Consider the following 25314-nt stretch of genomic DNA (forward strand, 5'->3'; position numbering starts at 1 on the left):
TTCAGGTTCCCTGTTGGGACAGGAGAGCCAGAGAAAAACATGGAAAACGGTGGGGGGGGCATTCCCTCCCACTGCTTGTAAAAGCAATCTAGAGGCTAATTAGCTGCTAGGATTGCTTTTACATGAAAGTCGACCGCTGGCTGAAAAGAATGATACCAAGATGATACCTAAACCTGCAGGCATCATTCTGGTATAACCACTCAAAGTCCAGCAACATACCAGTACGTTGCTGGTCCTTGTTGGGCATATATTGTAAACTTTTTTTTCATGCAGCCTGTGGGCTGAACGAAAAAAAGATATTGATCGGTGGGTATGCCCACCATTAGAATACCTCCCTTCATCCACCCACTTCTAATGATGGGCATACATGCACCGTTTATATATGCCGAAGCATGTGGGCATCCTCCCGCAAAAGGCAGGAGCAAATCGCTCCTCCACCCACTGCTGCCCCCACGCTTCGGCATATATGCTGAAGTATGTAACTGTGGTGGTGAAATCACCTCTGACAGTGCTGGAGTCACGGCTTTATGTATCATGGGAGCAAACGCTGTTGCTGTCAAGATAAATAAATCCGCGCTGCAACTGAATGGCGTACCTGCTAAGCAAATGATGGTTAACAAAAAAACAAAGTAACATTACAGTATAACAGTAATACTTACCATACCTGCAAAGCAAATACAAAAAAAAACATAGTAAAAAATAAAACATTTAATGCAACCTGTGCCTAAAATATATATATGCCAAAGCATGGGGGCATCCTCCCGCAAAAGGCAGGAGCAAATCGCTCCTCCACCCACTGCTGCCCCCACACTTCGGCATATATGCTGAAGTATGTAACTGTGGTGGTGAAATCACCTCCGACAGCGCTGGAGTCACGGCTTTATGCATCGTGGGAGCAAACGCTGTTGCTGTCAAGATAAATAAATCCGCGCTGCAGCTGAATGGCGTACCTGAAAACAAAAAAATGGTTAAAACCCAGTAAACTATAAAAAAAATTACATACCTGAAAAGCAAACATGATAAAACATAACAACAATAAAACATTGCAGAATAGAATACAGTAAAAAAGAGCAGAACAATAGAGAGAAAATAGAGAGAGAGAGAACAATAAAACGACAACTATTTTTGTTTTTTTTATTTTATATTTTTTTGTGTATTTTTTTTGTTACATTTTTTTTTATAACTGTAACTTTTAAAACTGTAACGGTTCCAGGTTTGGGTCTCTCAAAATGCGATGGCATCTTGGTAGACCCTGTGAAAGTGTGTCCTAGTCTGTGCAATGCTGCACCCTACGCTAAAACTCAACTAGTGTATGGTAGTGCTCAAAACATTCACCAATGCAAAGACCAGGATTGCCAGGACAGGAGGGACAATACTACCGGGTGTCACACCTATATCCGCGCTTTCTGCAGACACCTTTCTTTGGGGGGGCTCATTGGGTAGGGGTACTCTGGAGGACATAAGGAAAATGCCTCCCATGCAGCCGGCTTACTGCATCTGGTTGGGGAAGGTGAGGTGGAGCACTGTCTGGATACAGAAGGGCTCTGACGATCTCTTCCTGGAATTTAAGGAAGGATCCAGTCCATCCTGAAGCTCTGTATAGCACATGAGCGTTCAGAAAAGCCAATTGAAATAAGTATACAGACACTTTTTTGTACCAGCGTCTGGCCTTACAGGCAATTAGGTACAGCGCCAACAACTGGTCGTTGAGGTCCACCCTTCCCATATTTTGGTTATATTCGTGGACACAGAGGGGTTTCTCCACAACACCAGTCGCCGTAGTAATTTGACCGTCGTGTCTGCATGAAGGGAGGTAAGAACGAAAACATTCTTATTGTCCCTCCACTTCATAGCGAGCAAATTATTACACTGCAAGCAGGCTCTCTCCCCCAGCCTAAGATGGGAATCTACAAGCCGCTGGGGAAAGCCCCGGCGATTAGGTCGCACAGTGCCACATGCTCCAATTTGATGATCAAAAAGATGACTAAAAAGTGGCACCCCTTTCCGAATAAGGGTGACACCAAGTCCCACACTATCTTGCCAGCGCTTTCTATGTAGTCAGGGCAGTTTGTCGGCTCTACGTGACGATCTTTGCCTTCGTAAACCATAAAACTACATGTATAGCCTGTGGCCCTGTCACAGAGCTTATACATCTTGACCCCGTATCTGGCACGCTTGCTGGGAAGATACTGTTTGAATGACAAGCGGACAGAAAATTTAATCAGGGACTCATCAACGCAGACAACTTGATGGGGAGTAAACAAGTCTGCACAACGCTGGTTGAAGTGGTTTACGAGGGGCCAAATTTTGTAGAGCCGATCGTATTCAGGGTCTCCACAAGGACGACAGAGTTCATTGTCGTTGAAGTGCATGAACCGCAAAATCTGCTCGTATCGTGCCCTGGCCATGGAAGCAGAGGAAACGGGCATATGGTAAATTGGGTCAGTGGACCAATATGACCGCAACTCACTCTTTTTATTTATGCCCATGTTGAGGGAAAGGCCCAGAAAGATTTTTTTTTTTTTTTTTTTTTTTTTTTTAAATTCCTTTATTTCAAAGAGTGCTTATTACAGTTTGATGTACATGTTATCAAAATCAATAACATTGTATGTATAATGTTAAACAGAAGTACGGAAATGCCTTTAACAGAAACTGTTGTCGATACAGATGTACAAATCTACATTCCTCTTAATTAAACAATCTGTGTGGTCGAAGCAGAGCCTGATTGGGTGTGAGGGTCAAATGTAGTGACTATCTTTGTATCCGTTTGCAAGCAATTCCCTGAGCTATGCCTTGTGTACTAACTGGCAAGTCGTGTAAGCATCTTTTATCGACAAATAGTAAAGTAAACCAAAATAGCGAAGAAAGAGATTCTCAGTTGACTGGAGTGTAGGTACTCCTCAGTGATCAGTAGAGTCCGACAAAGGGTAACTATCATAATGTATTGTGGTCCACGATATACAGTATATCTGATCAGATCTTCCCTTTGCCAGAAGAGTATAGGGGATTGCGTGAAAACACAGGGGGGATGGGGGGGGAGTGAGAGGGGAGAGAGGTATAGATACGAGAGACAATATGGGGGAAGGAACGAAGGAGAGAGAGAGAGGAAGGGGGGGGAGAGGGGAAGAAGAAGGGGGAGAGATAAAGAAAGAGGTAAAGGAAGGGAGCGGCGGTGCAGCCCTCCAGCTAGGCGGGGCCCCCGCACCCAGGAGTGTCCAAGCTAAGTCACCTCCCGGAGGTAGGCCTCAGTATAAATGAAGTGTTGCCAGGGGCGCCATGTCTCCCGAAAGGTCTCCTCCTTGTCATGCAGGGTGGCCGTAAGGTCTTCCATGTCACGCAGTTCATTGACCCTGGCATACCACTGGACCTTCGTTGGTGGGGTTTCCAATCTCCAAAATAGAGGGATGCAGGTCTTTGCAGCATTAAGTAGTTGAATAGTGAGGGAAGCTTTATACTTCTTAATTGGGCTTCTAGAGAGGTGCAGCAAACAGGCCCCGGGATCTCCTCCCAAGGTGGCACCCGTCACCTCCCGCCAAAAAGGTTTAATCTTGGGACAATCCCAGAAGATGTGCAACAATGATCCTTCTCCTACTCCACAACGCCAACATAGACTTGGGATCTGCGGGAGGAACCGGTGGAGGGTAGCTGGTACTTTGTACCATCTGGTCACAATTTTGTAACATGCCTCCTGGACCCTTGTGGCCAGAGAGGATTTTTGGGCAAAATGTAAGATCTTTTGCCTTTGTGCTTCATCAAAATGAGCTCCCAATTCTGTCTCCCACTTAGTGAGAAAGGAGGGCACAAAGCCCTCAGCCGGAGCAATCAGAGATATGTAAATCAAGGATAGAGAGTGGCGAACGTTCCAATTCTGTAAGTGGGCGTGGGGGGCCTAGAATCCGAGCGCTTCGGCGTATAAAGTTGCGTAGTTGGAGACCGCTTAAGAAGTCCAACGGCGGATCTATATCCTCAAATCCCGCAGCCGCTCTAAGCCGGCCATCGGAGTCCAGAAAGTCGTGGAGGTGCGGCCATCTATTTCCTCCTGATAAGGATCTATAGATTGGACCCTGGCAGCCCGGGAGAAAGTCCGGGTTGCCTAGGATCGGCACCATGGGAGAGGGAATGGGTGATATCAGGGTTTTACGGAAAGTTTCTCTGGCGACTCTCAGTGTGTTTCCCAGGGTTGGGTGTTCGGCAATGATCTTCAGGATCGGAGTGGAGAGCCACGGCCAACTCTTGGCCGTACCACCGGAGTCCCCTAGCTCCATAGCCACCCATTGTTTAGCCTCTGAATGACAGTACCAGTCAATCAGTCTGGTGAGGTGCGTTGCCCTGTAGTATGCTTTCACATCTGGAAGACCCACCCCTCCCCTGCGTTTCGCCATATAGAGTAGCTGTAATTTGATGCGTGGCCGCCTGTGTGACCAGACAAATTCTCGGAAAAGTGCATCAATTCGCTTGAAGAAGGAGGGCGGGAGATGTATGGGGAGAGCCTGCATTAGATAGAGTATCCTTGGAAGTGCTGTCATCTTGATGGCATTACAGCGTCCGAACCATGTTAGAGTGAGGGAGTGCCAATGCTACAGGTCCATTTTGAGTCTGTGTAGGAGAGTGGCAAAATTTGCTTGGTAGAGGCCGGCAGGGTCCGAGGTGATGGCCACACCTAGGTAAGGAATGGTATCAGTTGCCCAGTGAAACTGGTATTTCGAGCGTAATTGTCGGATGTTTTGCGAACCCAGAGTGATGTTAAGCATTGAGGATTTAGACATGTTTATTTTGAATAGTGACAGAGCCCCGTACTCCCTCAAGGAGTGAAGCAGAACGGGGAGCAAGGCAATGGGGTCAGCCAGGAAGAAAATAAGGTCGTCCGCAAAAGCGGCGACCTTATGGGCTCCAGATGATTTGCGAAAGCCCTCAATGTGGGGATTGGCCCGTATCTTACAAAGCAGGGGTTCCAAGGTTAGTATAAAGACTAGAGGGGATAGGGGACAACCTTGTCGGGTACCATTTCGGATGTTGAAATAACCCGACCTGGTTTCATTGACCCTAACCGCAGCTGTGGGATTAGAGTAGAGTGATAAGATCCAGCTTAGCATCGACGCACGGAGACTAATGTGTTCGAGGGTGGCCCTAACGAATGTCCAGTCCACACGGTCGAAAGCCTTCTCCACGTCTGTTGACAGCAGGAGAAGGGGTCGTCGCGCAGTCCTCGCGGCATGTATAAGGTTAAGCACCCTAATTGTGTTGTCGCGGGGTTCCCGCTGGGGGACAAAGCCCGCTTGGTCTTTGTGGATTAGGTTTGGTATGTGTGGTAGCAATCTGTTTGCCAAAATCTTGGCAAATAGTTTCAAGTCGGTGTTTAGTAAAGCTATCGGTCGATAGTTCCCACACCGAAGTAGGTCCTTTCCCTCTTTAGGAATTAGAGATATGTAAGCCCTGAGGGAGTCTACGGGGAAGGAGTTACCTTCCGTGATCGAGTTAAGTGCAGCCACTAGCGGTTTAGAGAGCGTCTCAAAGAAGGTTTTGAAATAGATTGGAGTAAGGCCATCAGGACCTGGAGCTTTCTTCGGCTTGGAGCTAGCCAGTGCTACCCCTAGCTCCTCCACTGTAATTGGGTCCTCCATCTCTTCCACGATCTCGGCCGATAGGGATGGCATGCCAGAGGAGGCTAAATATTCATGTGGGGTGGGTCCCCCAGCGGGATTGGGGGCATCGGAAAGGGGTTTGTCTAAGTTATAGAGACCACTGTAAAATGAGCGGAATTCCTCAGCCATATCTGTTGAGGTGGAGACCTTCCGACCCGAAGGGGACAAAATGTGGGGAATGTAAGTTTTGGTGCTGGGGCCTCGTAAAGCTCTGGCCAGAAGAGAGCCAGGTTTGTTAGAAAATTCGTACATTGTGCGACGTGACCATGCTAACCTCTCCTTTGTTTTATGTAATAGAAGTGAGCGTAGCTCTTCGCGAGATTTTAGTAGCTCCTGGTATACGGAGCGGGCTAGGCTAGCCTTGTGTGCACATTCTAGGGTCTTAATCTGAAGAAGAAGCTCTTCAGTTCTACGGGTTCTTTCCCTTTTGAGACGTGCCCCAATGCCAATCAAGATGCCCCTGATAACCGGCTTGTACGCCTCCCACATCACCAAGGGGTTAGGGACCGAGGCTTCATTGAGTGCAAAGTATTCCTGTAGTTTGGTTTGGACCTCTGCACGAGTCTCAGCGGATTGTAGCAACGATTCATTTAATCTCCACGACGGTGGGGATTTAGTCATTGGTCCCATTTGAAGCGTCAAGTGTATTGGGGCATGGTCCGAAAAGGATATGATATCTATGGAGGAGTCTACTACCCTTGGCAGGTCCTTATGAGACAGGAGCAGATAGTCTAGTCTCGAGTACGAATGATGTACTTGTGAAAAGTAAGAGTAGTTCCTGTCCTTAGGGTGTAAGAGGCGCCAAGGGTCCATCAGACGAAGTGAGTGAAGGTCAGATTTCAGTCATTTAAGGCGGGCGTAGGAGAGGTGGGAGGATCCCCGTGAGGTGTCTAACATAGGATCCATCGCAAAGTTCATATCACCCCCAAAGATGAGCATCCCTTCTGTGAACTCGAGCAGTTTGGGTATCAGTTCGCGCAGGAACTGCGCATGGCCGGTATTGGGGAAGTAGATATTGGCAAGAGTGACCTGAACGTCAAACACCATTCCCTTAATCAGGAGAAAGCGGCCCTGGGGGTCCGCCTGCTGCGCCCCGAACGTCCATGGTACAGACTTCGCCACTATTATGCTAACCCCCTTAGATTTGGAGATAGGTGAGATACTGTGGTATGCCGTCGGGAACAGATTATTAGTCAGTTTAGGAATATGCTCCCCATGAAAGTGGGTTTCCTGTAGAAAGGCAATTTGGGTTTTAGTTCTGCGTAGGTCAGCCAGAAGCTGAGAACGCCTTTCCGGGACATTGAGACCCCGTACATTAAGGAGAGTCATAGTGGCAGCCGTGGCGCTGAGAATTGTTGACAGGGCCAGGAGGACAATCACTTTCAGTTCACGTCCCCACCCAGCTGGAGGGCAGCAGCACCGGGTGAGAAGGGGGGCAGGGAGGGGTAGGACAGGGTAAGAAAGAGAAGAGAAGAGAAGAGGGCAAGGAAGGGGGGGAGAGGGAAGGGAAAGAGGGTGGGAGGAATCTAAGTTAGTTAAATAACTACTCTGTGAGCTCCCGATTGAGACACAAATGAAGGAGAAGTGTAGCAACCGGGAGGTCGCCCTAAAGGGGGGTGGTCTATGCAGCGAGGTGTGCAACAAAAATAGTTATTGCTATAACCTATGGCAGCAGAAAAACAATATTAACAAATATTTTGGTAGTGGATGGGAGATGCACTGGGTGAGGGGCCTTCAGAATCAGATACATTGAGAAAACAACATGTTAACCATCGTGAATAAAATGATATATACCACAAATTTGGGCCTAGCATCCAAAGACGTCACTGTGTTTAAGGTAAGCAAGTGTAATCAGGTAAGCTTCCAATTTCTATGACCCACTGGCGTTGACGCACTGTAGAGGCGGTCGAGGATAGAGGAACCTCCGAGTCAGCTCGCCCTTCTCCCATGCCAGTCAAGGTGGAAACGCCCATCGCCCGACCGTCAGTGCGCCAAGGCATCATCGCCAGATGAGTGTCATGAAAACATGCCCCCCATTTTCAGCCTCAACGTTCATATCATATACCTATGGATGGAATGCATGAAGTCTAGCCCGAACCAAGAGTACAACATTTATAATGCATCCCCCCTCCCCCCAACCTTTTCCAAAATAGGAAACTAGACCTTATATACAGGAGGCACCTTCAGGAAAGCAACAATAAAAAATGGTAGCTGGTGAAAAGAAAAAAAAAAAAGGTTGTTCCTGGTGACCGTGCAAGGCAGTATAGAGTAGTGGGGTGACCAATAAGGCCAGACTCCCTAAGGTAAAAAGGGTCCTGGTGCGTGTGTTGTAATGTTCCTGGAAGGATCGCCATATCGGGGGGAAGGTGCGGGACATCTGTCCACAGGATGTACTGGAAATCTTACCGAGATCCGGGTGGTAGCGAGCGTTTAGTCCTCGGATGATGTTGGATGGGCTCTTCTGGCTTCTCGGTTTGGCGGGCGAGATCTGGGGCGCCGAACCCTCTGTTGTCTGGGGGGTGCTGGACCTTGTGGATCCTGGGAGAGCAGATAGTCAAACCAGTTGGGAACCTCAATCACTGGCCTGGAGATGAACTGAAAAAGGGCAGGGAGTTGGTCCGGCGTGCGGAGGTAAAATTCCGCACCTTGCTTCTTAACGATAAGGTGGAAGGGGTGACCCCATCGGTAAGTGGCATCGGCCTCGCGGATAACTTCCAGTAAGGGTCGCATGAGCCCACGCATGACACGTGTTTGTCTGGAGACATCTGGGAAAATCCTGATGGGAGCCCCGTCAAAGTCTATTGGGCCCTTTTCCCATGCAAGGCGAAGAATGTCCTCTTTGATGGTGAAAAAATGCACTCTACATAGCACATCGCGGGGAAAGTCCTGCTCGGACGGTGATCTCTGTGTGGAGGGCGGTAGTCTGGGGCCTGGGATGCGGTGCACCCTGTCCAGTTCCAGATCAGCAGTCGGTGGTTTGCCCAGGACCTGGTTAAGGACGGCGACAACCGTGGATCGGAGGTCTGAGCCCATGGTGGCATCTGGGATCCCCCTAAGGCGCAAATTGTTCCTCCTACTCCTGTTCTCGCCGTCGTCCAGGCGCAGCTGTACATCGACAAGATGGCGGCGGAAGGCCCCGTATTCTGACTCCAGCGTGGTGAGGCGTGTTTCTGTGGTTGTTTGAGAGGCTTCAATCGTGGTCACTCTCTCCTCCACACCATCCACTTGCTGCTTTAAGTCATGCAGTTCTCTGGTTAGTGCATTGACAATAGAAGTGGCCATGGCGTTCAGGTCCTGCTTGGTGGGGAGGCCTGACACTATGTCCCGCAGAGAGCCCTCAACCAAGCCGTTCGGGTCCCCTAAGTTGTCTGGGGGCAATAGGGTGTCAGCAGTCATAAGAACCGGGGACAGTATAGGTGAGGGTGCTCTGTGCGGTAGGGGGGGAAAGTCCTCTTCCATTGCGGAGGTGATTGCAGGTGCGCCCTTCTTACTTGTGGATGCGGCGCTCGCCGTGCTGACTCGAGGTGGCGCCATCTTGCCCCGTCCCGCCGGCAAGGAAACCTGCTGTTGCCTCAAGAAATAGTGAGATATTTCAGGTCCCCTCCGTTCCTCAGTGGCCGGTGGGTGCTTGCAGCCCCCTGGCATGAAGGGATGGCTTAACTGTTCGGTGCTACGGGTGATTCTCGGCCCGTTCCAGTGCAGAGCTCCCGGCGACACGTCTTCACGCTGCCATAGCTAAGCCACGCCCCGCCCAGAAAGATCTTAAATTCGGAGACCGTAATTGGTCTCCAATCTCTGGCAAGGGAAGACTGGGGATTAGCGGCGATGTGTTGACCAGCGTATAAATTGCTTTGGTCCACAATAGATCTATAGAGATCTTCGGTGAAAAACAGTGAATAAAAATCCAGTGGCGTAAAATCAACTGTTTCCACCTGAATTCCGGGTTAGCCAGTGAATGAGGGAAGTACGGGTGCTGCAGAAGTGGTGGGTACCCAATTCAGATTGGCGAATGCAGCAGGAAGGGCCCTATGGGCACGATGGGCCTGTGTTCGTCTTCTTGGTGGCAGCGGGACACTACTAGTGTTTGCCACCTCACCAGCTTGAACTGCACTTATGGGACTCGCCACGTCACCACATGATACTGCAGTGCTGGATGTACGACCAGGGTGTACTAGGCCGCTGGTGCTTGCCAGTTCACCAGAAGGAATAGCTGCGCTAGTACTGCTCTGCTCCATACGAGGGACCTGCGGTTCTTGCACTTCAAGGACAGAAGAAGAGGTTTGGGGTCTGGTACACCTGACCTTAGCAGGGACCACAACTCCGTCGTCAGAGCTATCTGTCATGGAGCTGCTGTCCTCTACAGGTTCGTATTCTGAGCCTGAATCTGACAGATGAGTGACTTCCTCTTCACTATCTGTCATGCTCAGAAACGTGTAGGCCTCTTCACTAGTGTACCTTTGTAAGTATCAGTGATCGATCGATACTGCACTTGGGTGGGCTGGGCTGGGCCGAGGGGCAAAACGCAGGTGCTAGCAGGTATCTGGGCTCATCCCGCTACCACTGCGTTTTTGAGGACCCTAAACTGCTGGGGATGCTAGTATAGATCTGATGGGATCAGATATTGATCCGTTCAGATACTATAGCACTAAGGGAGGTGTAAGCTGCGTGCGTGGGTGTTAGTGGTACTGGCGCTAACCTGACGCTGCCTGGGGCGATGCAGACCTTATCTGACCCTAAAAACATAACTTATATCACCGCCGGGCAATTAGGGGGTTAAACCTTTATAAGGTAATAAACGGTGGGTGCCCTAAAACTATACTAAACTATAATAAACTATAATAAACAAACTAACTAACCAGCGTCACCCGTAACAATTATATGGTGATCACTGGTGAAAGGGTTAACTAGGGGGCAATCAGGGGGTTAAAACCTTTAATAGGTAGTATATAGGGGTCCTATATCGCTATAAAACACTGACGGCGAACCTATATACTTACCTCCCTAACTAGCGTCACCTGTGTCACTAATACAGCTATCAGAAAAACGATCGCTTAGTGACACTGGCGACGGGGGTGATCACGGGGTTAAAACTTTATTGGGGGGGTTTGGGGGTACCCTAGACCTAAAGGGGGGTACCCCAGACCTAAAGGGGGCTAACCCTAACTGCCCTAACACGTATAACTGTCACAAACTGACACCAATGCAATAATCAGAAAAAAAAAAATGCTTTTGGTGTCAGTGTGACAGGGGGTGATCAGGGGGTGACTGGGGGGTGATGGGGGGGTGACAAGTGTGTCTGCGTGTTCTACTGTTAGTGTAGTGTTTGTGCAAACTTACTTGGATGTCTTCTCTCCTCGGCGCCGGAACAAAAAGACCGGCTCGAGGAGAGTGACATCACTTCCTCCGCTTCTGTTTATATTACAGAAGCCGAGGAAGCCTGTCATTGGCCAGGAGCGATCGCGAGGGGGGAGCCATGAATGAGTGGCTTCTCCCTCACCTTTGATTACCCCTGACCTGAATCCGACCGCCGCAGGCAGTGGAGGGGGGTCTGATAGGACCCCCCACCCGCGGGCAGGCAAGGACGTACCTTTAAGTCCTTTTGCCTCCCCGTGCCATTCTGCCGACGTACATTGTCGTGCGGCGGTCGGCAACTGGTTAAAACAAAAACTCCTTCTGTGTTGATGGATCTAGTGGTCCTATATTCAAACACATGCATAATGAAAATGAAAAACTAAGGTAACTGCAGCAAACAAAGGTCAAAAAACAAATCTAGAAATGAAGAAAGAGCTGCGCTAAACCAAATAAAATAATAAATGCAATGAAGTGACAAAAGCAGCTGACACACAAACAAACCAAGTCCACTAAGTAAACAAAAAAACAAAGTGCAGCACTAGGAGTATCCAGCATATACTAGACACATATGTGAAAAACATATAAAATAATTATTGAACATATACATATGACACCATCAAATGTGAAAAGCCAGGCAAAAGCCCTGCTTTAATTGGAGTGTCCAAATAAAAACCGGGACAGCAAATGGTGAGCAGATACCACAGCACATAGATCTCCAATGAGTATAAATGGAAACTGTATAGCAGTGCGTCAAATAGGCATAAGGGGATGATCTCCCATGATATCCAGCCGGATGGTATCCCACAGGCCACGGTCACCGAAAGGAAGTGATGATCACAGGTGGAAGTCGAACAGCTCCTGCATACGTCCTCCAATTCCGGACCGGGAAAATCCAAAGACAGCAGTTCAAAATAGAGCCATGGAAAAAGAAAAAAGGAAGCTCCACATGGTGTAGGTAAGAAAAAAAAAAAAAGGATTTATTGGATAAAAACCATATAAATAAAAGCTGCTATACGGTATGTGCGCCCTACGGATCCGGTAAAGGTATCCATTTATACTCATTGGAGATCTATGTGCTGTGGTATCTGTTGTCGCCTTCCCATTTGAGTGCACAGACGCCTCCCAGCGTCTACTGTTACCCTCCGTTTGGAGAAGACACCTTTCTTTACCTCACATGTTATGGACTTTCACCATTTGCTGTCGTGGTTTTTATTTGGACACTCAAATTAAAGCAAGGCTTTTGCCTGGCTTTTCACATTTGATGGTGTCATATGTATATGTTCAATAATTATTTTATTTGTTTTTCACATATGTGTCTAGTATATGCTGGATACTCCAAGCGCTGCACTTTGTTTTTTTGCATACTTAGTGGACTTGGTTTGTTTGTGTGTCAGCTGCTTTTGGCACTTCATTGCATTAACTATTTTATTTGGTTTAGCGCAGCTCTTTCTTCATTTCTTGTTATGGCGTCAGGATGATTGAGGTGCATTATGTAATATAGAATGAAATCATTCAACTCACCATAATCCAGAATCAGTGGGACCCCGCGTATCACCTGCCACGTCGCCTGCCACCAGATGCCACCAGGTGCCCCCAGCAGAGTCTGTCCTTACATCAGGTGCCCCAGCAGAGTCCCTCCTTACATCAGATGTCCCCAGCGGAGCCCCCTTACATCAGGAGTCCTCAGTGGAGCCCCTCCTTACATCAGGAGTCCCCAGCGGAGCCCCCCATTACATCAGGAGTCCCCAGCGGAGTCCCCCCTTACATCAGACGTCCCCAGCGGGGAGCCCCCCTTACATCAGACATCCCCAGTGGAGCCCCTCCTTACATCAGGAGTCCCCAGGGGAGCCCCTCATTACATCAGGAGTCCCCAGCGGAGCCCCTCATTACATCAGGAGTCCCCAGCGGAGCCCCTCCTTACATCAGGAGTCCCCAGCGGAGCCCCCCATACATCAGGAGTCCCCAGCGGAGCCCCCTTACATCAGGTGTCCCCAGCGGAGCCCCCCCTTACATCAAGAATCTCCAGTGGAGCCCTCTTACATCAGATGTCCCCAGTGGAGCCCACCCTTACATCAGGTGTTACCAGCGGGGAGCCCCCCTTACATCAGGAGTCCCCCCCTTCATCAGGTGTCCCCAGTGGAGCCCCCCTTACATCAGGAGTCCCCCCTTCATCAGGTGTCCCCAGCGGAGCCCCCCTTACATCAGGAGTCCCCAGCAGGGCCCCCCTTACATCAGGAGTCCCCAGCAGGGCCCCCTTACATCAGAAGTCCCCAGCAGAGCCCCCTTACATCAGGAGTCCCCAGCGGAGCCCCCCTTACATCAGGAGTCCCCAGCAGTGCTCCCCTCACATCAGGAGTCCCCAGCGGAGTCCCCAGCAGAGTCCCCTGAGGAGTCCTCCCTCACATCAGGAGTCCCCAGCAGAGCCCCCTTACATCAGACGTCCCCAGCGGAACCCCTCCTTACATCAGATGTCCCCAGCGGAGCTCCTCCTTACATCAGGAGTCCCCAGTAGAGCCCCCCTTACATCAGGAGTCCCCAGCGGAGCCCCCTCTTACATCAGGAGTCCCCAGCGGAGCCCTCCCTTACATCAGGTGTCCCCAGCGGAGGCCCCCCTTACATCAAGAATCCCCAGCGGAGCCCCCCTTACATCAGGAGTCCTCAGCGGAGCCCCCCTTACATCAGGTGTTACCAGCGGGGAGCCCCCCCTTACATCAGGAGTCCCCCCTTACATTGTTGTGGAATCTCATATTAGCCAATGTATTTCATATTGTATATATTGATTTGCATATATTTTATTGATTATTATTATTATTATTATTATTATTATTATATAGTAGTGGTTTTATCAATATTATTATTCAATAAGTAAAGCAACAATTATTAATCTTTAATAATGTATACTGTGTTTTCCATAGATTTAGAAAGTCTTCATTTATAAGTGTTGAACTTTAAATGACCTCTGCTTTATGACAAGTACTTGTAAACAGGTGTTCTCGAAAATGTATTAAGATAGTCTACTGGATGAAAGTTCATTAGAATAGATTCAAGTTATGTAGAATTTTCTCAGACAGATAAGAAAACAGGTGGTTAAAATAATTAGGTGGAATACAGGAAAGTTATGTACAGTACATTAAATTAAGTTTGACAAGGTCAAACAAAGGTCTGCTTGTGCCCTCATTAAAACTGTTAAAATACATACATATAGTGAGACATATAACACATCTGGTGGGGTTATTGAAAGTTCATTTTCCCAAATGTCATAAATCTGTCATTCTTGAATCTTATCAAGATAAAGAGAGTTTGATAACACAGCTGGGTGCCAGACTGTCTCTATACAGGTGTTTTTAATTGGACAAAAACAGTTATAAATCAGTTTAATGAACATATAGGAATTTTGGGAATAATTAAGTTTGTCTGGTTGTAGAACAGGTGTCAGATTTATGGTTGGTTACTTTGATGTAGATCTTAGCGACCAATCATAGGTAAGAAGGATAGTTGAGATAAGACTTGTGAAATGGTATATAAATGCAAGCTCTGCAATTGTTAGACAGACAAGTCAGATAGGAGCTCATAAGGCTGAACTCTATGTATGCTGCCCTATTGCACGGGTCATAGAGGTCAGAACCAATGGGCAAGTATCTGTCCTAACTTGTCCCCTCGGACAAGTCAGATAGGAGCTCATAAGGCTGAACTCTATGTATGCTGCCCTATTGCACGGGTCATAGAGGTCAGAACCAATGGGCAAGTATCTGTCCTAACTTGTCTCCTCGTATGAGTCAGAGAAGACTTCTTAACTTGTTCCGGAGTGTGGTCTCAGGTGAATTTCCCTCACAAACTTGGTTGAGCTGGAACCCAGAACTCTGTGAGGAGACCAGACCACCGGCCAATTGGCTGGTCCCTATCAGGTGAGAGGTTCCCAAGAATTGGCAGTAAAGACCCATTCTGGTTCAAGGTAAGAACAATTCACAATTATATCAATTGGGGTAGAGGATAAGAATATTTATATCTAATATGCTTGCATTGTAAGAAACTGTATAAATTAGACCTGTATATTGTAATATTTTGAACATAAACCTGTATGTTATCAGCTGTTAATAAACCTGCATTGCTTAAGTTCTGCCTGGTTCGATGCTTTACTATTCTACTTCATTTGGTGGCCCGTACGGGGACAGCATAACCTCAACTCCGATCTTGCCTAACTCCATGCTGGTGAGGCACTGAGCTCAACACAATATTGCGCAATATATCAGGTTAGCAGACACCTATTATTAGTTCTGCATTGTGTTGTGCCGTGTTTTGCTAGCGCTAGGAGGGGCAGGTGGTTGTTGTTGGGGTATCGCTGTCCACCAGGCAGATCTTTGTGATGGTAGGTTGGGTTTTCTCAACTGTGAATGCCTTAAAGTACATTGTACAGGATGAGATACCCTGGGTAGAAAATGTATTTATTTATTTATTTATTTTTAATTTTTTTTTTCTCTTTTCTCTTTTTCTTTTCTTTCAATTCTTTATTTTCTGAAGGGGTACCCCTGTAGAGGGTTAATTACTCTCTATGTAAACCTAGGCGTAACATGCATGTTGGTTCCCTGGACTGCAAAAATTAGTCAGGATGAAGTTTTGGGGACTTAAAGACCCCTGGAGAACTTGCGTAACATGCATGTTGTTTACCTGGACTGCAAAAATTAGTCAGGATGAAGTTTTGGGGACTTAAAGACCCCTGGAGAACTTGCGTAACATGCATGTTGATTCCCTGGACTGCGAATTTAAGTCTGGATGAGGTTTTGGGGACTTAAAGACCCCTGGAAAACTTGCGTAACATGCATGTTGTTTACCTTGACTGCAAAATTTTGTCTGGATGAGGTTTTGGGGACTTAAAGACCCCTGGAGAACTTGCGTAACATGCATGTTGTTTACCTTGACTGCAAAATTTTGTCTGGATGAGGTTTTGGGGACTTAAAGACCCCTGGAGAACCTGCGTTAACATGCATGTGGGTTTCCTGGATTGGTAATCAATCAGGAGAAGGCTTTGGGGTTATCAGATCCCTAGAAAGCCTAAGTTAAAAAACTAAAACAGTACTGATATGTAGCTACTAGTAGAAAAAGGTACCTTTGTGGTGTAAAATAATACTCATGAGTTTAGAAGGTTGATGTCAGGAAAGGTAAGTCCTGACAGGTAAATAAGGTGAAGGTTTTGGAGCTCCATTTGTTAACAAAGTTAAAAGGTATGTATCGTCTTTGTGCTATAAGTGTATGTGTTTATATGTATCTGTTATAACGGTCTGTGTACTAACTGAGTTAAGATCAGGTTGAGACATTCCTGATCGCTGTGGCAAGCAGGGCTTGGCGGTTTTTCGTGTCTTGAGACAAGCATTTTGGTAAGGAGACGTATGCGCGTACGGTGCCTATTGGCTTTACTCTGAGCACTGCTGTCCATAAGTAATTACTAACCAACCTGTCAGTTTTAATAATTCTGTGAATGTTTGTATATTTATAGTCAGGAATTTGTGTTCATGTGTATGCATACTTTGCTAGGTGGAGTGACTGTGTATTGCTATATAGAAAACAGAAGATAATGACATTTTGTTAATGAGTGTTCACAAATGTAAGTTAATTTCTTTGTAATCTTTGTAGACTGTTAGGGAATATTATATGTGTGAGGGAGACTGATCATCTCCCAAATTAGGTTAGAATAAGTCTGTAGTGGTTGTAAAAACGTTGGTGTGGAAGGACCCTGTGTATTAGTTCTGTGAGTGAATTGTAAGAAGTATGTAACTGATGCTGAATTCTGCATAGTGTATGACAATGGTATGTATCTTCCATACAAATACAATTAGAACTTTCTGTGTCATATCTTTGATTTTGTGACACTTGGTATTAGTATTTGATAGGAGGATTTATATTTATATGAGTTGAATGTGTGTATGTGTTTTTTTTTTGTATGAGGTGTAAAATGAATCCCTATGTGAATGATTGTATGTCTTTCGTTGAGAGGCTAGGGATTGATAAATCTATGGTGACTGATTGACTTTAGCGTCAAAGTTCTAAATGTTATTGGCAGTGAGTGAGTGTGTGTGTGGAAGGCACGATTCATTTTTTTATTTTTTTATTTTTTTTATATTCTTTTGAATATGTACCTCAGCTAGATAGCACCATTAATGAGCTGAGGGAGTTAGAAGTTATTTAAACTGTAGAAAAAAGAAAGTTGTTTGTTTTAAGTAATTTACGACACAAAGTTCTCCCATATTTTTTTGTATCCAGCATACTGCTTTTGGAAGGAAAATATCTGTAGATAAATTCAATGTTGCTAATGTAATTATTGTCATGCTTAAAAACATTTTACAGTTGTAGGTTTTACATGTTAAGCAAGATAATGTATTTCTTTCAGTATGAGTGTAGGAGAGCAGAAAAGTATAGTCACCATTTTAGAAATAGCTGTCTGCACGTACGTGCAACAACTACATTAAATCACTTTTTGTGACAGCTAATCTCAGTGCTCTGTACTGAGATAAAGGGGTACGTTTAGGTGCCTTTAAACAGAAACTGGATGAGCTGACCAGAAAATAAATAAAATCTCAGAATATGTTCTTATTCTCAAACATTTGTTGATTTTTATTAGAATATAAACTGTAGATTATAATAGGTATTTTGTCTTTTATATTATGGACTGTAGTAGTGAAAGGTGCATTTTATTTTTAGTGTATCACTCTTGTAAGTAGGGTGCTTATTCTCCCTTGTAGCTTTTGTTGTTTATTTTGTCATGTTCCTATCTCATTGTACAGTATTATGTATACTGTCATCTTTATATATTTGCCTACTTAGTAGTAATCACAAAGATAGTAATGGGATTTATTTATTTGGTACAAGGGAACTCCAAATGCATATTTGTTTATTATTTTCTAAGAAGAATAGTGAAGAGTGCTGCATGGTAACAGTGCTACCATCTTATTATATGTGCTATATGTAGCACATACAGGGGGGTGAATTAGATAATTAGAGTCTTAATTTTTTATCTTAGCTTATAAGCTCTGGTGAGCAAGGTCCCTTATTGGTATTGGCTAGAACTTATTTTGTCCTACCTGATTACAATATTTAGTAATTATCAGGTTGATTATTAGTTTGCCTAAATAAATAATTTGTTTCTTTATTCCAGGAGCAGCCAGCACGGTTTTCATATGTAAAGTTATACTTTGTAAAATATCACTCCTTTTGATTTTTTTATTATTCAAGTTCCTAGTTATGCTACTACAGGTGGCAAAGTCAGTTTTTTGATTAGGGTCACTCTGAATTAATATGATCTAATTAACAATAAAATTTGTATATAATTATTCTTAAGGAAGGGACATAGTAATGCACATTTTCTTAACCTCTTTAGATTTAACAGACTGTGCAAGTGACCATGTAATTTTATTTTGATTTCTTTTTAATTATGAACAATCACAATGTAATTTTATTTTGATTTCCTTTTAATTATAATCAATCACAATGTAGTTTCACAAAATGTAGTTCTTCAAAGTCTATTTTGTGTGCCTGTATATAGACTTTATTGCAATGAAAGAACAAAGCTGTAGATATAGATATACTTAAATAAATGTCTGCTCCTTTTTAAAGTAAATCACAGTTTTTCATATGGTCATGCAAATGTATGAGACAACAGCTAAGTGTCTGATGTGGGAAATTTTCCCCAGGCTTGGAGTGTATACAGCACTGATATCAGATAATTGTACCCAATTTTATGAAAAATCAGTTCCATTTTGCTCTATGCTTGGCATAGACGATAAAACCTTGTGTCCACACTCATATTCATTGGTGGATAGGTTGTATGGGCTGTTGTAGACAAAATTAAATACAATTTGCTGGGCCATATGAAACTTTGGATAGATTTGTCACTAAGTTTAGGAGTTCTAGAAGCAAATGATAGTTGCTTAGACTTCATGCTGTACAGTGGGAGATAAAATGTTCATGTGTTTAAAATAATTAACCAAATTGGTGTAGTTTTGTTTCTAAACAGATCCTTGTTTTAGATGTCATCTCTTGTTCCAGTCAAAGCCACTAAAGGAATGTATGTCAGTAACTCTTGATGACTGCAAGTACATTAAAGATCATAAAAGGAAGTGGAAGAATTCACAATTCAAGTGTCCATTTAAATCCACATTTGTGACAGTGACATTTTCCGTTTCTATAGTAGTCAAAGTCTGAGTGAGATTACCAAGAGTGTTATTCACATAAGTGCAAATGGAATACATACAAGAGACTGTTGCAGACAAAGACATTGGAAGTATTTCAGTAATGGACAATTCCAATTAATTATATGTGATACTTTGTATGTAGGGACTTACTGTTGTTTTGTTTGTTATATATGTTATAAGTATTAATATTGTGAACACCTTAAGGTGGAACTTTGGTCAGAAAATTAATTCCTGCTGGATCACTTGAGGCTGACCCCTTTTGCAGGTGTAGCTATGAAGCACAGTAAAAAATAAGTGCCTATACTGTTTAAAATCCACTGTTCCACCTTGCTCTACACAGGCTCAGTTGTGCTCTATTTTTTTTTTGCACTGCTTAAAAACTAGAGGACAGTCTGCTGACAGCCTGAAATTCTACTGCTGCTCAAAAGTTATGGGTTTCAGTAAAATGGTAGCATAATAATTAATGTGGAATGTATTTTTCTTGCTAATAAACCTTATTTTATCACATTTTTGTGAGTAGAGTTCCACTTTGAGTAAATGTTCAATCATTATAAACAAATAGTTTATAATTTTTTGGAAAACAAAAAAAAAAAAAAACAAAAAAAAAAAAAAGTGGGGAGGTGTAATGTAATGAGTATGACATTATCGCTAAAGACTGTATGCTATTGATGCTTTATAGGATGTGTTATGATATTTGTCTTGATTTTGTTTTATAATTCATGTTTTAAGACATAGGAGAGGTAGGCTACTGACTTAGACAGTATAGCAGTGACTGACAGAAGAGACCCATGCTGACTGTTATTGTATAATATTCTGCAGTATAGTATGTGCAGAAATGGACAAAAAGTGAAATGGTTTTGGGTTTAGCAAACTTTGTGGGAAGACTACAAAATTAAAACTAATGAAATTTCTGGACTGACTATATTGACAGTATGACATGACCAGGGTAATAGTGACTGATAGTTGGAGTCAAGATTAAGAAATTATAAGAATTTTACAATTATTGTATGGGAAATAGTATAGGTTGGGAAATGTAAAAGAATAGTCTATATAAAATACTTTGTAGTGAAAACATGTACTTCAAGGGATTTATAATAATAAATATTATTAATATTGTAAGAGTATTGTATTATGATAAAACTATATAGATATATGTATATTATTTTAGCGGATGTTGTAGAAGTAAAAGGAACACACTAAATTAAGTTATTAGATAAGATGAGAGTGTAGGAGCCATTGCTTTGTAGGTTGCCCTGAAATGCTTGCCAGAGGCCTATTGTATCCTGACACTGACTTTATTTTTATTTTTATAACTATATTTTTGAAGTGTATTTTATATCCAGACAAATATCGGGTGATCGCAAAAGACATGATGCAACTTGTTACAAATGTTAATTACTACAAAGGAAGGATTTCATGCATAAAAGGAGGAACTGGAACATCTGAGACTTGTACCTTTGCAGAACAGGTATGCACTGAACTTGTGTCTTACAGCATCCAAAGCAGCTTGTGCTATGATACTGGACCAGCAAATGATGATGAAGGAGATCTCTCCAGACACATCAAGTACTTGGCTAAGCTGAAAAGACCTATGCAGGAAAAGGCAGAGCCTTATGGGACTGAGTCTGCTGAATGCTCCTTGGGACCACATACTTGGCTTTCATTCACTAGCTGAACGGATTGTTCCTCTTCCCTGTTATCCTTGATGTGATGTTGCTGAGTAACTGTTGCCTGTTGCAAGAAGTTTGCGGCAAGAATGATCACAATGCCACTGAGACTGACAACTATGTTTTCCGTGCCACATATGGAGAAGGACTTTGCAGCTACAGAAGAAGATGCAGTGTTTCTGATTGGACTGATTTATTTATTTATTTTTATTTTTTGGACTGATTTATTTATTTATTTTTATTTTTTGGACTGATTTATTTATTTATTTTTATTTTTTGGACTGATTTGTTTTTATTTTTTGGACAATTTGTGATAAGTGTCGGGTGTATGGGGTCTCTGAAGGGCATGGGGGGTGATCTGTATTGTAATTGCTGTGAGGCTTGTGTGAAGCCTCAACAGGGGGGAAATGTTGTGGAATCTCATATTAGCCAATGTATTTCATATTGTATATATTGATTTGCATATATTTTATTGATTATTATTATTATTATTATTATTATTATTATTATATAGTAGTGGTTTTATCAATATTATTATTCAATAAGTAAAGCAACAATTATTAATCTTTAATAATGTATACTGTGTTTTCCATAGATTTAGAAAGTCTTCATTTATAAGTGTTGAACTTTAAATGACCTCTGCTTTATGACAAGTACTTGTAAACAGGTGTTCTCGAAAATGTATTAAGATAGTCTACTGGATGAAAGTTCATTAGAATAGATTCAAGTTATGTAGAATTTTCTCAGACAGATAAGAAAACAGGTGGTTAAAATAATTAGGTGGAATACAGGAAAGTTATGTACAGTACATTAAATTAAGTTTGACAAGGTCAAACAAAGGTCTGCTTGTGCCCTCATTAAAACTGTTAAAATACATACATATAGTGAGACATATAACACATCTGGTGGGGTTATTGAAAGTTCATTTTCCCAAATGTCATAAATCTGTCATTCTTGAATCTTATCAAGATAAAGAGAGTTTGATAACACAGCTGGGTGCCAGACTGTCTCTATACAGGTGTTTTTAATTGGACAAAAACAGTTATAAATCAGTTTAATGAACATATAGGAATTTTGGAAATAATTAAGTTTGTCTGGTTGTAGAACAGGTGTCAGATTTATGGTTGGTTACTTTGATGTAGATCTTAGCGACCAATCATAGGTAAGAAGGATAGTTGAGATAAGACTTGTGAAATGGTATATAAATGCAAGCTCTGCAATTGTTAGACAGACAAGTCAGATAGGAGCTCATAAGGCTGAACTCTATGTATGCTGCCCTATTGCACGGGTCATAGAGGTCAGAACCAATGGGCAAGTATCTGTCCTAACTTGTCCCCTCGGACAAGTCAGATAGGAGCTCATAAGGCTGAACTCTATGTATGCTGCCCTATTGCACGGGTCATAGAGGTCAGAACCAATGGGCAAGTATCTGTCCTAACTTGTCTCCTCGTACGAGTCAGAGAAGACTTCTTAACTTGTTCCGGAGTGTGGTCTCAGGTGAATTTCCCTCACAAACTTGGTTGAGCTGGAACCCAGAACTCTGTGAGGAGACCAGACCACCGGCCAATTGGCTGGTCCCTATCAGGTGAGAGGTTCCCAAGAATTGGCAGTAAAGACCCATTCTGGTTCAAGGTAAGAACAATTCACAATTATATCAATTGGGGTAGAGGATAAGAATATTTATATCTAATATGCTTGCATTGTAAGAAACTGTATAAATTAGACCTGTATATTGTAATATTTTGAACATAAACCTGTATGTTATCAGCTGTTAATAAACCTGCATTGCTTAAGTTCTGCCTGGTTCGATACTTTACTATTCTACTTCAACATCAGTTGTCCCCAGTGGAGCCCCCCTTACATCAGGAGTCCCCAGCGGAGCCTCCTTACATCAGGAGTCCCCAGCAGGGCCCCCCATAGGGTAGCATATGATATTTCTTTTGTATCATTGGTTAGAAAATAGTGTTCTATCTCCTTTTTAACTGTTTCTGCATCTTTCTTATCCTGTATTAATGTTTAATTTAGTAGCCAAGTATAAGGGGGTCTCTGTATTCCTGTTACTCTCATTTTCATAATTACTGTGGAGTGGTCAGATAGCATAGATATTCCTATATTTGTTTCAGTTACCAACTCCAATGCTTTATGATCTACCATTATGTAATCAGTTCTGGAGTATGTCCCGTGCACAGGGAAGTAGAACGTGTAATCTTGTGTTTTAGGGTGCATAGCCCTCCACACGTCCAACATTTGGTATTGGTACATTTTCTGCTTAATCATGTGTAACGACACGTTTTTTGTCCCCTGCACACGGGACATACTATCCAATTCAGGATCCATACAAAAATTAAAATCTCCAGTCATTATCACATTTCTATTCTTGAAGTCCATCAACTTCCCCATAACCTCTTTCAGATATTTTATTGGGTTCTTATTGGGGGAATAGATGTTCGCCAATGTGAAATCCTAGACTAATCCTGTGAAATTCCCCTAGGCTACCCTTCAAAAAGAGGTATCTACATTCGGGGTCAGTCATCCTTTCCTCCAATTTGAACCGCGCCACCTTGGCAAATCCAATTGCCACCCCTTTGTTGTTGAGTTGGCATAATACCAAGTCGGGAAGTCCTTGGAAAATAATTTCACATTTGTATCCTGTGAGAGATGGGTCTCCTGTAAGAATGCCACTTCTGTCCCATAGCATTTTAGATCTTTCAAAATTTTATGTCTCTTAGTTGGCATATTCAGTCCACGAATGTTGTATGTCAAGAACTTTATTGCTGTCATCCTTTTTTCCCCACTCTCCTAATGCTTACTATCATTATACTGCTGTCTAGCCTCTGTACCTTAATTACTATTTTGGTTACTCCTTGACCCCGATATGACACCGCCAGAAAGAGCTGCTGTCCCATATATGGAACCCCAGCACCATCACAACAAGTGGCAGCCACGGTAGGGGTGTCTACTACTGGTGATTACCATTCTTTCTCGAGAGGTACCTCTTCCCCCCAGCGCCAACCCTCCCTCCCCTTCCCCATCACCTAAAGCATCCCCCTCCCTCTTCCTCCCACCCTTCTCACCCTCCACCTCACCCCCCCAACCCCACCACCCCTCCCCCTTTGGCCTCTCTCAGACCCGAGACACTAACAGAACTGCATTCCATTTCCTCCGGTGTCTCTTCCATCCTGGGGTGAGACTCCGACCTACACCCCCAACCGCCCCCCCAGAAAGGGGGACGGCCGGGAGCACCCAACTGACTCACACCTCCCAGACCTCCACCACCCCCAAATCCCCCCAGCACTACACCATCCCCTACTACTTCCACTCCCCCACCCCCCCAACAAGAAAAAAATTCTCCTCCATCCTTAACCATTTCCATTCGGATTCTGTTCTATATACTTGAACACCATTTGTCCAGAGCATACTCTCTGCCAGACTGTAGAATTATAGTCTAACTCTATTTAATCTATACAAAATTCTTCATTCAGTTGCTTTTATTTTATCATTGGGTCTTCCTTGCCACCCTTTGCGATTTCTGCCACAGATCGCACTCGGTCGCAGATGAAGAATCTTGTTCAGTCCACCCTGGAATGATCGGTACTTGTCAAGTTTCTTATAAAAATCTTGAAGCTCTTCACGGTCTCTTAATCTTATTGATCTGCCCTCCTCCTGGCCAATTAAACATGCTGGGAAACCCCAACTGTACTTAATGTTCTTTGTGCACATTTGCTCTAATAGAGGTTTAAGGAGTCTTCATCTGGCTAGTGTCTCTGGCGCCAAGTCTGTAAATATTTGGAGATCTACACCTTCATACTTTAAGGGTAGTTGTCTTCTCATTTTCCCCCAGATTTGTGCTTACTATTACATCTCGAGGTAAGTCCGCTGATATGTTTTGGGGTTTTCTAGTCCTATGAACTCTTTCTATCTTTAGGCAGTCCTCCGCTGTCTGGGTTGAATATTTTATTTATAGTTTTTCTAAGATCTTCCCCTCTTTCTTTTGGTAGCGTACAAATCCTTAGGTTCTGTCTTCTATTTTGGTTCTTGTGATCTTCTAGTTTATAGAGAATCCTTCTCTGTTCCCGTTGCATGTCTTTAACTTGATTTTTTAGAATTCTTAATTCTCTGGCTTGTTTGTCTGTTTCTTCTTCCGTCTCTTTCACCCGTGTCAATACTTGACTCGGGTCCGCCCGAAGTGTGGAGATTTCTGTTTTGATAAAGGTTATTTTGCCTAGCAGAACTTACCCCATACAGTGGACAGAAAAATCAAGATTCCGAACACAAAGCAGCAAAAATGTTAAAAAAACTTGAAGTATGGTTGTCTTACCATAGGTCGGCCTTTGCTGGTCTGGTTCTAGATCCTCATTCCCCCATCGAGGTCCACTGGATAAGAAAGTTCTGTTGGCTTCTAAATCTCTGGCCCGCCATCTGTCCAACATCAGTGCCTGAACTCACAAATGCACTTGAAAGAATGGTCAA

Source organism: Aquarana catesbeiana, linkage group LG02 (genome assembly GCF_042186555.1).
Source record: "Aquarana catesbeiana isolate 2022-GZ linkage group LG02, ASM4218655v1, whole genome shotgun sequence".
Lineage (NCBI taxonomy): Eukaryota > Metazoa > Chordata > Amphibia > Anura > Ranidae > Aquarana > Aquarana catesbeiana.